The following is an 11,772-nucleotide window of genomic DNA, read 5'->3' on the forward strand; positions in this document are numbered from 1 at the left end:
CTGTTCCTGCTGGTGCTGCCCCTGCTTGTGCTGTTCCTGCAGTTGCTGTTCCTGCTGCTGCTGCCCCTGCTGGTGCTGACCCTGCTGCTGCTGCACCTCCTGGTGCTGTTCCTGCTGGTGCTGTTCCAGCTGGTGTTGCCCCTGCTGGAGATGTTCCTGCTGCTGCTGCTGCCCCTACTGCTGCTGCCCCTTCTGGTGCTGTTCCTGCTGATGCTGCCCCTGCTGGTGCTGATCCTGCAGTTGCTGCTCCTGCTGGTGCTGTTCCTGCTGGTGTTGTTCCTGCAGTTGCTGCTCCTGCTGGTGCTATTCCTGCTGGCGCTGCCCCTGCTGGTGCTGCCCCTGCTGCTGCTTCCCCTGCTGGTGCTGTCCCTGCTGGTGCTTTTCCTGCTGGTGCTGCCCCTGCTGGTCCTGCCCCTGCTGCTGCTTCCCCTGCTGGTGCTGTCCCTGCTGGTGCTTTTCCTGCTGGTGCTGCACCTGCTGGTGCTGCTCCTGCAGTTGCTTGTCCTGCTGCTGCTGCCCCTGCTGGTGCTGCCCCTGCTGCTGCTGCACCTCCTGGTGCTGTACATGCTGGTGCTGTTCCAGCTGGTGTTGCCCCTGCTGGTTCTGTTCCTGCTGCTGCTGCTGCCCCTGCTGCTGCTGCCTTTGCTGGTGCTGTTCCTGTTGATGCTGCCCCTGCTGCTGCTGATCATGCAGTTGCTGCTCCTGCTGGTGCTGGTCCTGCTGGTGCTGCCCCTGCTGGTGCTGTTCCTGCAGTTGCTGCTCCTGCTGGTGCTGTTCCAGCTGGTGCTGCCCCTGCTGGTGCTGCCCCTGCTGCTGCTGCCCCTGCTGTTGCTGTTCCTGCTGGTGCTGTTCCTGATGGTGATGCACCTGCTGGTGCTGCCCCTGCTGGTGCTTTTCCTGCTGGTGCTGCCCCTGCTGGTGCTGTTCCTGCTGCTGCTGCTGCCCCTGCTGGTGCTGTTCCAGCTGGTGCTGCCCCGGCTGATGCTGTTCCTGCTGGCGCTGTTCCTGCTGGTGCTGTTCCTGCTGGTGCTGTTTTCCCTGCTGGTGCCGTTCCTGCTGGTGCTGCTGCTCCTGCTGGTGCTGTAACTGCTGCTGCCCCTTCACGTGCTGTTCCTGCTGCTATGGCTCCTGCTGGTGCTGTTCCTGCTGCTACCCCTGCTGGCGCTACCCCTGCTGGTGCAGCTCATGCTGTTGCCCCTGATTGTGCTGTTCCTGATGCTGCCACTGCTGGTGCTGTTCATGCTGCTGCCCCTGTTGGTGCTGTTCCTGCTTCTGCTGCCCCTGCAAGTGCTGCCACTGCTGGTACAGTTCCTGCTGCTGCCCCTGTTGGAGCTGTTCATGCTGCTGCCCCTGCTGCTGCTGCCCCTGCTGGTGTTGTTCATGCTGCTGCTGCCCCTGCGGGTGCTGTTCCTGCTGATGCTGCCCTTGCTGGTGCTGTTCATGCAGTTGCTGCCGCTGCTGCTGCTGTTCCTGCAGTTTCTGCTAGTGCCGGTGCTGTTCCTGCTGGTGCTGCCCCTGCTGGTGTTGTTCATGCAGTTGCTGTTCCTGCTGCTGCTGTCCCTGCTAGTGCTGCACCTGCTGCTGCTGCACATGCTGGTTCTGTTCCAGAAAGTGCTGCCCCTGCTGGTGCTGTTCCTGCAGTTGCTGTTCCTGCTGCTGCTGCCCCTGCTGGTGCTGTACCTGCAGGTGCTGCCCCTACTGGTGCTGTTCCTGCTGCTGCTGCTGGTGCTGCCCCTGCTGGTGCTGTACCTGCTTGTGCTGTTCCTGCAGTTGCTGTTCCTGCTGCAGCTGCCCCTGCTGGTGCTGACCCTGCTGCTGCTGCACCTCCTGGTGCAGTTCCTGCTTGTGCTGTTCCAGCTGGTGTTGCCCCTGCTGGTGCTGTTCCTGCTTCTGCTGCTGCCCCTACTGCTGCTGCCCCTGCTGGTGCTGTTCCTGCTGATACTGCCCCTGCTAGTGCTGATACTGCAGTTGCTGCTCCTGCTGGTGCTGTTCCTGCTGGTGCTTTCCTGCAGTTGCTGCTCCTGCTGGTGCTATTCCTGCTGGTGCTGCCCCTGCTGGTGCTGACCCTGCTGCTGCTGCCCCTGCTGCTGCTGTCCCTGCTGGTGTGGTTCATGCTGCTGCTGCCCCTGCTGGTGCTGGTCCTGCTGATGCTGCCCCTACTGCTGCTGCCCCTGCTGGTGCTGTTCCTGCTGATACTGCCCCTGCTAGTGCTGATACTGCAGTTGCTGCTCCTGCTGGTGCTGTTCCTGCTGGTGCTTTCCTGCAGTTGCTGCTCCTGCTGGTGCTATTCCTGCTGGTGCTGCCCCTGCTGGTGCTGACCCTGCTGCTGCTGCCCCTGCTGCTGCTGTCCCTGCTGGTGTGGTTCATGCTGCTGCTGCCCCTGCTGGTGCTGGTCCTGCTGATGCTGCCCCTGCTGCTGCTGTTCCTGCAATTGCTGCCCCTGCTGGTGCTATTCCTGCAGTTGCTGCCGCTGCTGGTGCTGGTCCTGCAGTTGCTGCTACTGCTGGTGCTGTTCCTGCTGGTGCTGCCCCTGCTTGTGCGGTTCATGCAGTTGCAGTTCCTGCTGCTGCCCCTGCTGGTGCTGTTCATGCTGCTGCTGCCCTTGCTGGTCCTGTTCCTGCAGTTGCTGCCCCTGCTGGTGCTGTTCCTGCCGTTGCTGCTACTGCTGTTGCTGTTCCTGCTGATGCTGCCCCTGCTGCTGCTGTTCCTGCAATTGCTGCCCCTGCTGGTGCTATTCCTGCAGTTGCTGCCGCTGCTGGTGCTGGTCCTGCAGTTGCTGCTACTGCTGGTGCTGTTCCTGCTGATGCTGCCCTTGCTGGTGCTGTTCATGCAGTTGCTGCCGCTGCTGCTGCTGTTCCTGCAGTTTCTGCTAGTGCCGGTGCTGTTCCTGCTGGTGCTGCCCCTGCTGGTGTTGTTCATGCAGTTGCTGTTCCTGCTGCTGCTGTCCCTGCTAGTGCTGCACCTGCTGCTGCTGCACATGCTGGTTCTGTTCCAGAAAGTGCTGCCCCTGCTGGTGCTGTTCCTGCAGTTGCTGTTCCTGCTGCTGCTGCCCCTGCTGGTGCTGTACCTGCAGGTGCTGCCCCTACTGGTGCTGTTCCTGCTGCTGCTGCTGGTGCTGCCCCTGCTGGTGCTGTACCTGCTTGTGCTGTTCCTGCAGTTGCTGTTCCTGCTGCAGCTGCCCCTGCTGGTGCTGACCCTGCTGCTGCTGCACCTCCTGGTGCTGTACCTGCTGGTGCTGTTCCAGCTGGTGCTGCCGCTGCTGGAGCTGTTCCTACTGCTGCCCCTGCTTGTGCTGCTCCTGCTGGTGCTGTTCCAGCTGGTTATGCCCCTGCTGCTGCTGCCCCTGCTGGTGCTGCCCCTGCTGTTGCTGTCCCTGCTGGTGCTGTTCCTGCTGGTGCTGCCACTGATGGTGCTACCCCTGCTGGTGCTGCCCCTGCTGGTGCTGATCCTGCTGGTGCTGCCCCTGCTGGTACTGTTCCTGCTGCTGCTGCTGCCCCTGCTGGTGCTGTTCCAGCTGGTGCTGCCCCGGCTGTTGCTGTTCCTGCTGGCGCTGTTCCTGCTGGCGCTGTTCCTGCTGGTGCTGCTGTCCCTGCTGGTGCTGTTCATGCTGCTGCCCCTGCTGGTGCTGCCCCTGCTGTTGCTGTCCCTGCTGGTGCTGTTCTTGCTGGTGCTGCCACTGATGGTGCTACCCCTGCTGGTGCTGCCCCTGCTGGTGCTGATCCTGCTGGTGCTGCCCCTGCTGGTACTGTTCCTGCTGCTGCTGCTGCCCCTGCTGGTGCTGTTCCAGCTGGTGCTGCCCCGGCTGTTGCTGTTCCTGCTGGCGCTGTTCCTGCTGGTGCTGTTCCTGCTTGTGCTGCTGTCCCTGCTGGTGCTGTTCATGCTGGTGCCCCTGCTGGTGCTGTTCCTGCTGGTGCTGCTGCACCTGGTGGTGCTGTACCTGCTGCTGCCCCTTCACGTGCTGTTCCTGCTGCTATGGCCCCTGCTGGTGCTATTCCTGCTGCTGCCCCTGCTTGTGCTGCTCCTGCTGGTACTATTCCAGCTGGTTAGGCCCCTGCTGGTGCTGCCACTGCTGGTGCTGCCCCTGCTGTTGCTCTCACTGCTGGTGTTGTTCCTGCTGGTGCTGCCATTGCTGGTGCTGGTCCTGATGGTGCTGCCCCTGCTGGTGCTGCCCCTGCTGGTGCTGATCCTGCTGCTGCTGCCCCGGCTGGTACTGTTCCTGCTGCTGCTGCTGCCCCTGCTGGTGCTGTTCCAGCTGGTGCTGCCCCGGCTGTTGCTGTTCCTGCTGGCGCTGTTCCTGCTGGTGCTGTTCCTGCTGGTGCTGTTCCTGCAGTTGCTGCCCCTGCTGGTGCTATTCATGCTGCTGCCCCTGCTGGTGCTGTTCCTGCTGCTGCAGCACCTACTGGTGCTGCCCCTACTGGTGCAGTTCCTGCTACTGCCCCTGCTGGTGCTGTTCATGCTGCTGCCCCTACCGCTGCTGCCCCTGCTGGTGTGGTTCATTCTGCTGCTGCCCCTGCTGGTGCTGTTCCTGCTGATGCTGCCCCTGCTGGTGCTGTTCCTGCAGTTGCTGCCCCTGCTGGTGCTGTTCATGCAGTTGCTGCCGCTGCTGGTGCTGTTCCTGCAGTTGCTGCTAGTGCCAGTGCTGTTCCTGCTGGTGCTGCCCCTGCTGGTGTTGTTCCTGCAGTTGCTGTTCCTGCTGCTGCTGCCCCTGCTGGTGCTGGCCCTGCTGCTGCTGCACCTGCTGGTGCTGTTCCTGCTGTTGCTGTTCCAGAAAGTGCTGCCCCTTCAGGTGCTGTTCCTGCTGCTGCTGATGCCCCTGCTACTGCTGCCCCTGCTGGTGCTGTTCCTGCTGATGCTGCCGCTGCTGGTGCTGTTCCTGCGAATGCTGCTCCTGCTGGTGCTGTTCCTACTGGCGCCGCACCTGCTGGTGCTGTTCCTTCAGTTGCTGTTCCTGCTGCTGCTGCATCTGCTGGTGCTGACCCTGCTGCTTCTGCACCTTCCGGTGCTGGTGCTGTTCCAGCTGTTGATGCCCCTGCTGGTGCTGTTCCTGCTGCTGCTGCCGCCCCTACTGCTGCTGCCCCTGCTGGTGCTGTTCCTGCTGATACTGCCCCTGCTGGTGCTGATACTGCAGTTGCTGCTCCTGCTGGTGCTGTTCCTGCTGGTGCTGTTCCTGCAGTTGCTACTCCTGCTGGTGCTATTCCTGCTGGTGCTGCCCCTGCTGGGGTTGCCCCTGCTGCTGCTGCCCCTGCTGCTGCTGTCCCTGCTGGTGTGGTTCATGAAGCTGCTGCCCCTGCTGGTGCTGTTCCTGCTGATGCTGCCCCTGCTGATGCTGTTCCTGCAATTGCTGCCCCTGCTGGTGCTATTCCTGCAGTTGCTGCCGCTACTGGTGCTGTTCCTGCAGTTGCTGGTACTGCTGGTGCTGTTCCTGCTGGTGCTGCCCCTGCTTGTGCTGTTCCTGCAGTTGCAGTTCATGCTGCTGCCCCTGCTGGTGCTGTTCATGCTGCCGCCCCTGCTGCTGCTGCCCCTGCTGGTGTGGATCATGCTGCTGCTGCCCCTGCTGGTGCTGTTCCTGCTGATGCTGCCCCTGCTGGTGCTGTTCCTGCAGTTGCTGCCCCTGCTGTTGCTGTTCCTGCAGTTGCTGCCCCTGCTGCTGCTGTTCCTGCAGTTGCTGTTCCTGCTGCTGCTGCCCCTGCTGGTGCTGACCCTGCTGCTGCTGCACCTCCTGGTGCTGTTCCTGCTGGTGCTGTTCCAGCTGGTGTTGCCCCTGCTGGAGCTGTTCCTGCTGCTGCTGCTGCCCCTACTGCTGCTGCCCCTTCTGGTGCAGTTCCTGCTGATGCTGCCCCTGCTGGTGCTGATCCTGCAGTTGCTGCTCCTGCTGGTGCTGTTCCTGCTGGTGTTGTTCCTGCAGTTGCTGCTCCTGCTGGTGCTATTCCTGCTGGCGCTGCCCCTGCTGGTGCTGTCCCTGCGGGTGCTTTTCCTGCTGGTGCTGCCCCTGCTTGTGCTGTTCCTGCTGCTGCTGCTGCCTCTGCTGCTGCTGCCTTTGCTGGTGCTCTTCCTGTTGAAACTGCCCCTGCTGGTACTGATCATGCAGTTGCTGCTCCTGCTAGTGCTGTTTCTGCTGGTGCTGCCCCTGCTGGTGCTGTTCCTGCAGTTGCTGCTCCTGCTGGTGCTGTACCAGCTGGTGCTGCCCCTGCTGCTGCTGCCCCTGCTGTTGCTGTTCCTGCTGGTGCTGTTCCTGATGGTGATGCCCCTGCTGGTGCTGCCCCTGCTGGTGCTTTTCATGCTGGTGCTGCCCCTGCTGGTGCTGTTCCTGCTGCTGCTGCTGCCCCTGCTGTTGCTGCCACTGCTGGTGCTGTTCCTGATGGTGATGCCCCTGCTGGTGCTGCCCCTGCTGGTGCTGTTCCTGCTGCTGCTGCTGCCCCTGCTGGTGCTGTTCCAGCTGGTGCTGTTCCTGCTGGTGCTACTTTCCCCTGCTGGTGCTGTTCATGCTGGTGCCCCTGCTGGTGCTGTTCCTGCTGGTGCTGCTGCTCCTGCTGGTGCTGTACCTGCTGCTGCCCCTTCACGTGCTGTTCCTGCTGCTATGGTTCCTGCTGGTGCTATTCCTGCTGCTACCCCTGCTGGCGCTACCCCTGCTGGTGCAGCTCATGCTGTTGCCCCTGATTGTGCTGTTCCTGATGCTGCCACAGCTGGTGCTGTTCATGCTGCTGCCCCTGTTGGTGCTGTTCCTGCTTCTGCTGCCCCTGCAAGTGCTGCCCCTGCTGGTACAGTTCCTGCTGCTGCCCCTGTTGGTGCTGTTCATGCTGCTGCCCCTGCTGCTGCTGCCCCTGCGAGTGCTGTTCCTGCTGATGCTGCCTCTGCTGGTGCTGTTCATGCAGTTGCTGCCGCTGCTGCTGCTGTTCCTGCAGCTGCTGCTAGTGCCGGTTCTGTTCCTGCTGGTGCTGCCCCTCCTGGTGTTGTTCCTGCAGTTGCTGTTCCTGCTGCTGCTGTCCCTGCTGGTGCTGCACCTGCTGCTGCTGCACATGATGGTGCAGTTCCTGCTGGTGCTGTTCCAGAAAGTGCTGCCCCTGCTGGTGCTGTTCCTGCTGCTGCTGATGCCCCTGCTGCTGCTGCCCCTGCTAGTGCTGTTCCGGCTGATGCTACCGCTGCTGGTGCTGTTCCTGCTGGCGCTGCCCCAGCTGGTGATGTTCCTGCAGTTGCTGCTCCTGCTGGTGCTGATCCTGTGCTGTTGCCCCTGCTGGTGATGTTCCTGCAGTTGCTGTTCCTGCTGCTGCCCCTGATGGCGCTGCCCCTGCTGCTGCTACATCTGCTGGTGCTCTTCCAGCTGGTGCTGTTCCAGAAAGTGTTGCCCCTTCAGGTGCTGTTCCTGCTGCTGCTGCTGGTGCTGCCCCTGCTGGTGCTGTACCTGCTTGTGCTGTTCCTGCAGTTGCTGTTCCTGCTGCTGCTGCCCCTGCTGGTGCTGACCCTGCTGCTGCTGCACCTCCTGGTGCAGTTCCTGCTTGTGCTGTTCCAGCTGGTGTTGCCCTGCTGGTGCTGTTCCTGCTTCTGCTGCTGCCCCTACTGCTGCTGCCCCTGCTGGTGCTGTTCCTGCTGATACTGCCCCTGCTGGTGCTGATACTGCAGTTGCTGCTCCTGCTGGTGCTGTTCCTGCTGGTGTTGTTCCTGCAGTTGCTGCTCCTGCTGGTGCTATTCCTGCTGGTGCTGCCCCTGCTGGTGATGACCCTGCTGCTGCCCCTGCTGCTGCTGTCCCTGCTGGTGTGGTTCATGCTGCTGCTGCCCCTGCTGGTGCTGTTGCTGCTGATGCTGCCCCTGCTGGTGCTGTTCCTGCAATTGCTGCCCCTGCTGATGCTATTCCTGCAGTTGCTGCCGCTGCTAATGCTGTTCCTGCAGTTGCTGCTACTGCTGGTGCTGTTCCTGCAGTTGCAGTTCCTGCTGCTGCCCCTGCTGGTGCTGTTCATGCTGCTGCTGCCCTTGCTGGTGCTGTTCCTGCAGTTGCAGCCCCTGCTGGTGCTGTTCCTGCAGTTGCTGCTACTGCTGTTGCTGTTCCTGCTGGTGCTTGCCCCTGCTTGTGCTGTTCCTGCAGTTGCTGTTCCTGCTGCTGCTGCCCCTGCTGGTGCTGACCCTGCTGCTGCTGCACCTCCTGGTGCTGTTCCTGCTGGTGCTGTTCCAGCTGGTGTTGCCCCTGCTGGAGCTGTTCCTGCTGCTGCTGCTGCCCCTACTGCTGCTGCCCCTTCTGGTGCTGTTCCTGCTGATGCTGCCCCTGCTGGTGCTGATCCTGCAGTTGCTGCTCCTGCTGGTGCTGTTCCTGCTGGTGTTGTTCCTGAAGTTGCTGCTCCTGCTGCTGCTTCCCCTGCTGCTGCTGTCCCTGCTGGTGCTGTTCCTGCTGGTGCTGCCCCTGCTTGTGCTGTTCCTGCAGTTGCTTGTCCTGCTGCTGCTGCCCCTGCTGGTGCTGCCCCTGCTGCTGCTGCACCTCCTGGTGCTGCGCCTGCTGGTGCTGTTCCTGCTGATGCTGCCCCTGCTGGTGCTGTTCCTGCAATTGCTGCCCCTGCTGGTGCTATTCCTGCAGTTGCTGCCCCTGCTGGTGCTGTTCCTGCAGTTGCTGCTACTGCTGGTGCTGTTCCTGCTGGTGCTGCCCCTGCTTGTGCAGTTCCTGCAGTTGCATTTCCTGTTGCTGCCACTTCTGGTGCTGTTCATGCTGCCGCCCCTGCTGCTGCTGCCCCTGCTGGTGTGGTTCATGCTGCTGCTGCCCCTGCTGGTGCTGTTCCTGCTGATGCTGCCCCTGCTGGTGCTGTCCCTGCAGTTGATGCCCCTGCTGGTGCTGTTCCTGCAGTTGCTGCCCCTGCTTGTGCTGTTCCTGCAGTTGCTGTTCATGCTGCTGCTGCCCCTGCTGGTGCTGACCCTGCTGCTGCTGCACCTCCTGGTGCTGTTCCTGCTGGTGCTGTTCCAGCTGGTTTTGCCCCTGCTGGAGCTTGTTCCTGCTGATGCTGCCCCTGCTGGTGCTGATCTTGCAGTTGCTGCTCCTGCTGGTGCTGTTCTTGCTGGTGTTGTTCCTGCAGTTGCTGCTCCTGATGGTGCTATTCCTGCAGGCGCTGCCCCTGCTGGTGCTGCCCCTGCTGCTGCTTCCCCTGCTGGTGCTGTACTTGCTGGTGCTATTCATGCTGTTTCCCCTGCTGTTGCTGTTCCTGCTGCTGCAGCCCCTACTGGTGCTGCCCCTACTGGTGCAGTTCTTGCTGCTGCCCCTGCTGGTGCTGTTCATGCTGCTGCACCTGCTGCTGCTACCCCTGCTGGTGTGGTTCATGCTGCTGCTGCCCCTGCTGGTGCTGTTCCTGCTGATGCTGCCCCTGCTGGTGCTGTTCCTGCTGTTGCTGCCCCTGCTGGTGCTGTTCCTGCAGTTGCTGCCCCTGCTGGTGCTGTTCCTGCAGTTGCTGCTACTGCTGGTGCTGTTCCTGCTGGTGCTGCCCCTGCTTGTGCGGTTCCTGCAGTTGCTGTTCCTGCTGCTGCTGCCCCTGCTGTTGCTGACCCTGCTGCTGCTGCACCTCCTGGTGCTGTTCCTGCTGGTGCTGTTCCAGCTGGTGTTGCCCCTGCTGGTGCTGTGCCTGCTGCTGCTGCTGCCCCTGCTGCTGCTGCCCCTTCTGGTGCTGTTCCTGCTGATGCTGCCCCTGCTGGTGCTGATCTTGCAGTTGCTGCTGTGCTGGTGCTGTTCCTGCTGGTGTTGTTCCTGCAGTTGCTGATCCTGCTGGAGCTATTCCTGCTGGTGCTGCCCCTGCTGGTGCTGCCCCTGCTGCTTCTGTCCCTGCTGGTGCTGCACCTCCTGGTGCTGCCCCTGCTGGTGCCGTTCCTGCTGATGCTGCCCCTGCTGGTGCTGTTCCTGCAATTGCTGCCCCTGCTGGTGCTATTCCTGCAGTTGCCGCCCCTGCTGGTGCTGTTCCTGCAGTTGCTTGTCCTGCTGCAGCTGTCCCTACTGGTGCTGCTCCTGCAGGTGCTGCCCCTGGTTGTGATGTTCCTGCAGTGCTTGTCCTGCTGCTGCTGCACCTCCTGGTGCTCTACCTGCTGGTGCTGTTCCAGCTGGTGTTGCCCCTGCTTGTGCTGTTCCTGCTGCTGCTGCTGCCCCTGCTGCTGCTTCCCCTGCTGGAGCTGTTCCTGCTGATGCTGCCCCTGCTGTTGCTGATCATGCAGTTGCTGCTTCTGCTGGTGCTGTTCCTGCTGGTGCTTCCCCTGCTGGTGCTGTTCCGGCAGTTGCTGCTCCTGCTGGTGCTGTTCCAGCTGGTTATGCCCCTGCTGGTGCTGCCCCTGCTGCTGCTGACCCTGCTGGCGCTTTTCCTGCTGGTGCTGTTCCTGCTGGTGCTGTTCCAGCTGGTGTTGCCCCTGCTGGAGCTGTTCTGCTGCTGCTGCTGCCCCTACTGCTGCTGCCCCTTCTGGTGCTGTTCCTGCTGATGCTGCCCCTGCTGGTGCTGATCCTGCAGTTGCTGCTACTGCTGGTGCTGTTCTTGCTGGTGTTGTTCCTGAAGTTGCTGCTCCTGCTGCTGCTTCCCCTGCTGCTGCTGTCCCTGCTGGTGCTGTCCTGCTGGTGCTGCCCCTGCTTGTGCTGTTCCTGCAGTTGCTTGTCCTGCTGCTGCTGCCCCTGCTGCTGCTGCCCCTGCTGCTGCTGCACCTCCTGGTGCTGCCCCTGCTGGTGCTGTTCCTGCTGATGCTGCCCCTGCTGGTGCTGTTCCTGCTGATGCTGCCCCTGCTGGTGCTGATCCTGCAGTTGCTGCTCCTGCTGGTGCTGTTCTTGCTGGTGTTGTTCCTGCAGTTGCTGCTCCTGATGGTGCTATTCCTGCAGGCGCTGCCCCTGCTGGTGCTGCCCCTGCTACTGCTTCCCCTGCTGGTGCTGTACTTGCTGGTGCTATTCATGCTGTTTCCCCTGCTGTTGCTGTTCCTGCTGCTGCAGCCCCTACTGGTGCTGCCCCTACTGGTGCAGTTCTTGCTGCTGCCCCTGCTGGTGCTGTTCATGCTGCTGCACCTGCTGCTGCTACCCCTGCTGGTGTGGTTCCTGCTGGTGCTGCCCCTGCTGGTGCTGTTCCTGCTGTTGCTGCCCCTGCTGGTGCTGTTCCTGCAGTTGCTGCCCCTGCTGGTGCTGTTCCTGCAGTTGCTGCTACTGCTGGTGCTGTTCCTGCTGGTGCTGCCCCTGCTTGTGCGGTTCCTGCAGTTGCTGTTCCTGCTGCTGCTGCCCCTGCTGTTGCTGACCCTGCTGCTGCTGCACCTCCTGGTGCTGTTCCTGCTGGTGCTGTTCCAGCTGGTGTTGCCCTGCTGGTGCTGTTCCTGCCTGCTGCTGCTGCCCCTGCTGCTGCTGCCCCTTCTGGTGCTGTTCCTGCTGATGCTGCCCCTGCTGGTGCTGATCTTGCAGTTGCTGCTGTGCTGTGCTGTTCCTGCTGGTGTTGTTCCTGCAGTTGCTGATCCTGCTGAGCTATTCCTGCTGGTGCTGCCCCTGCTGGTGCTGCCCCTGCTGCTTCTGTCCCTGCTGGTGCTGTTCTTGCTGGTGCTGCCACTGCTTGTGCTGTTCCTGCAGTTGCTTGTCCTGCTGCAGCTGTCCCTACTGGTGCTACTCCTGCAGGTGCTGCCCCTGCTTGTGCTGTTCCTGCAGTTGCTTGTCCTGCTGCTGCTGCAACCTCCTGGTGCTCTACCTACTGGTGCTGTTCCAGCTGGTGTTGCCCCTGCTTGTGCTGTTCCTGCTGCTGCTGCTGCCCCTGCTGCTGCTTCCCTGCTGGTGCTGTTCCTGCTGATGCTGCCCCTGCTGTT

Source organism: Carcharodon carcharias, chromosome 8 (assembly GCF_017639515.1).
Source record: "Carcharodon carcharias isolate sCarCar2 chromosome 8, sCarCar2.pri, whole genome shotgun sequence".
NCBI lineage: Eukaryota > Metazoa > Chordata > Chondrichthyes > Lamniformes > Lamnidae > Carcharodon > Carcharodon carcharias.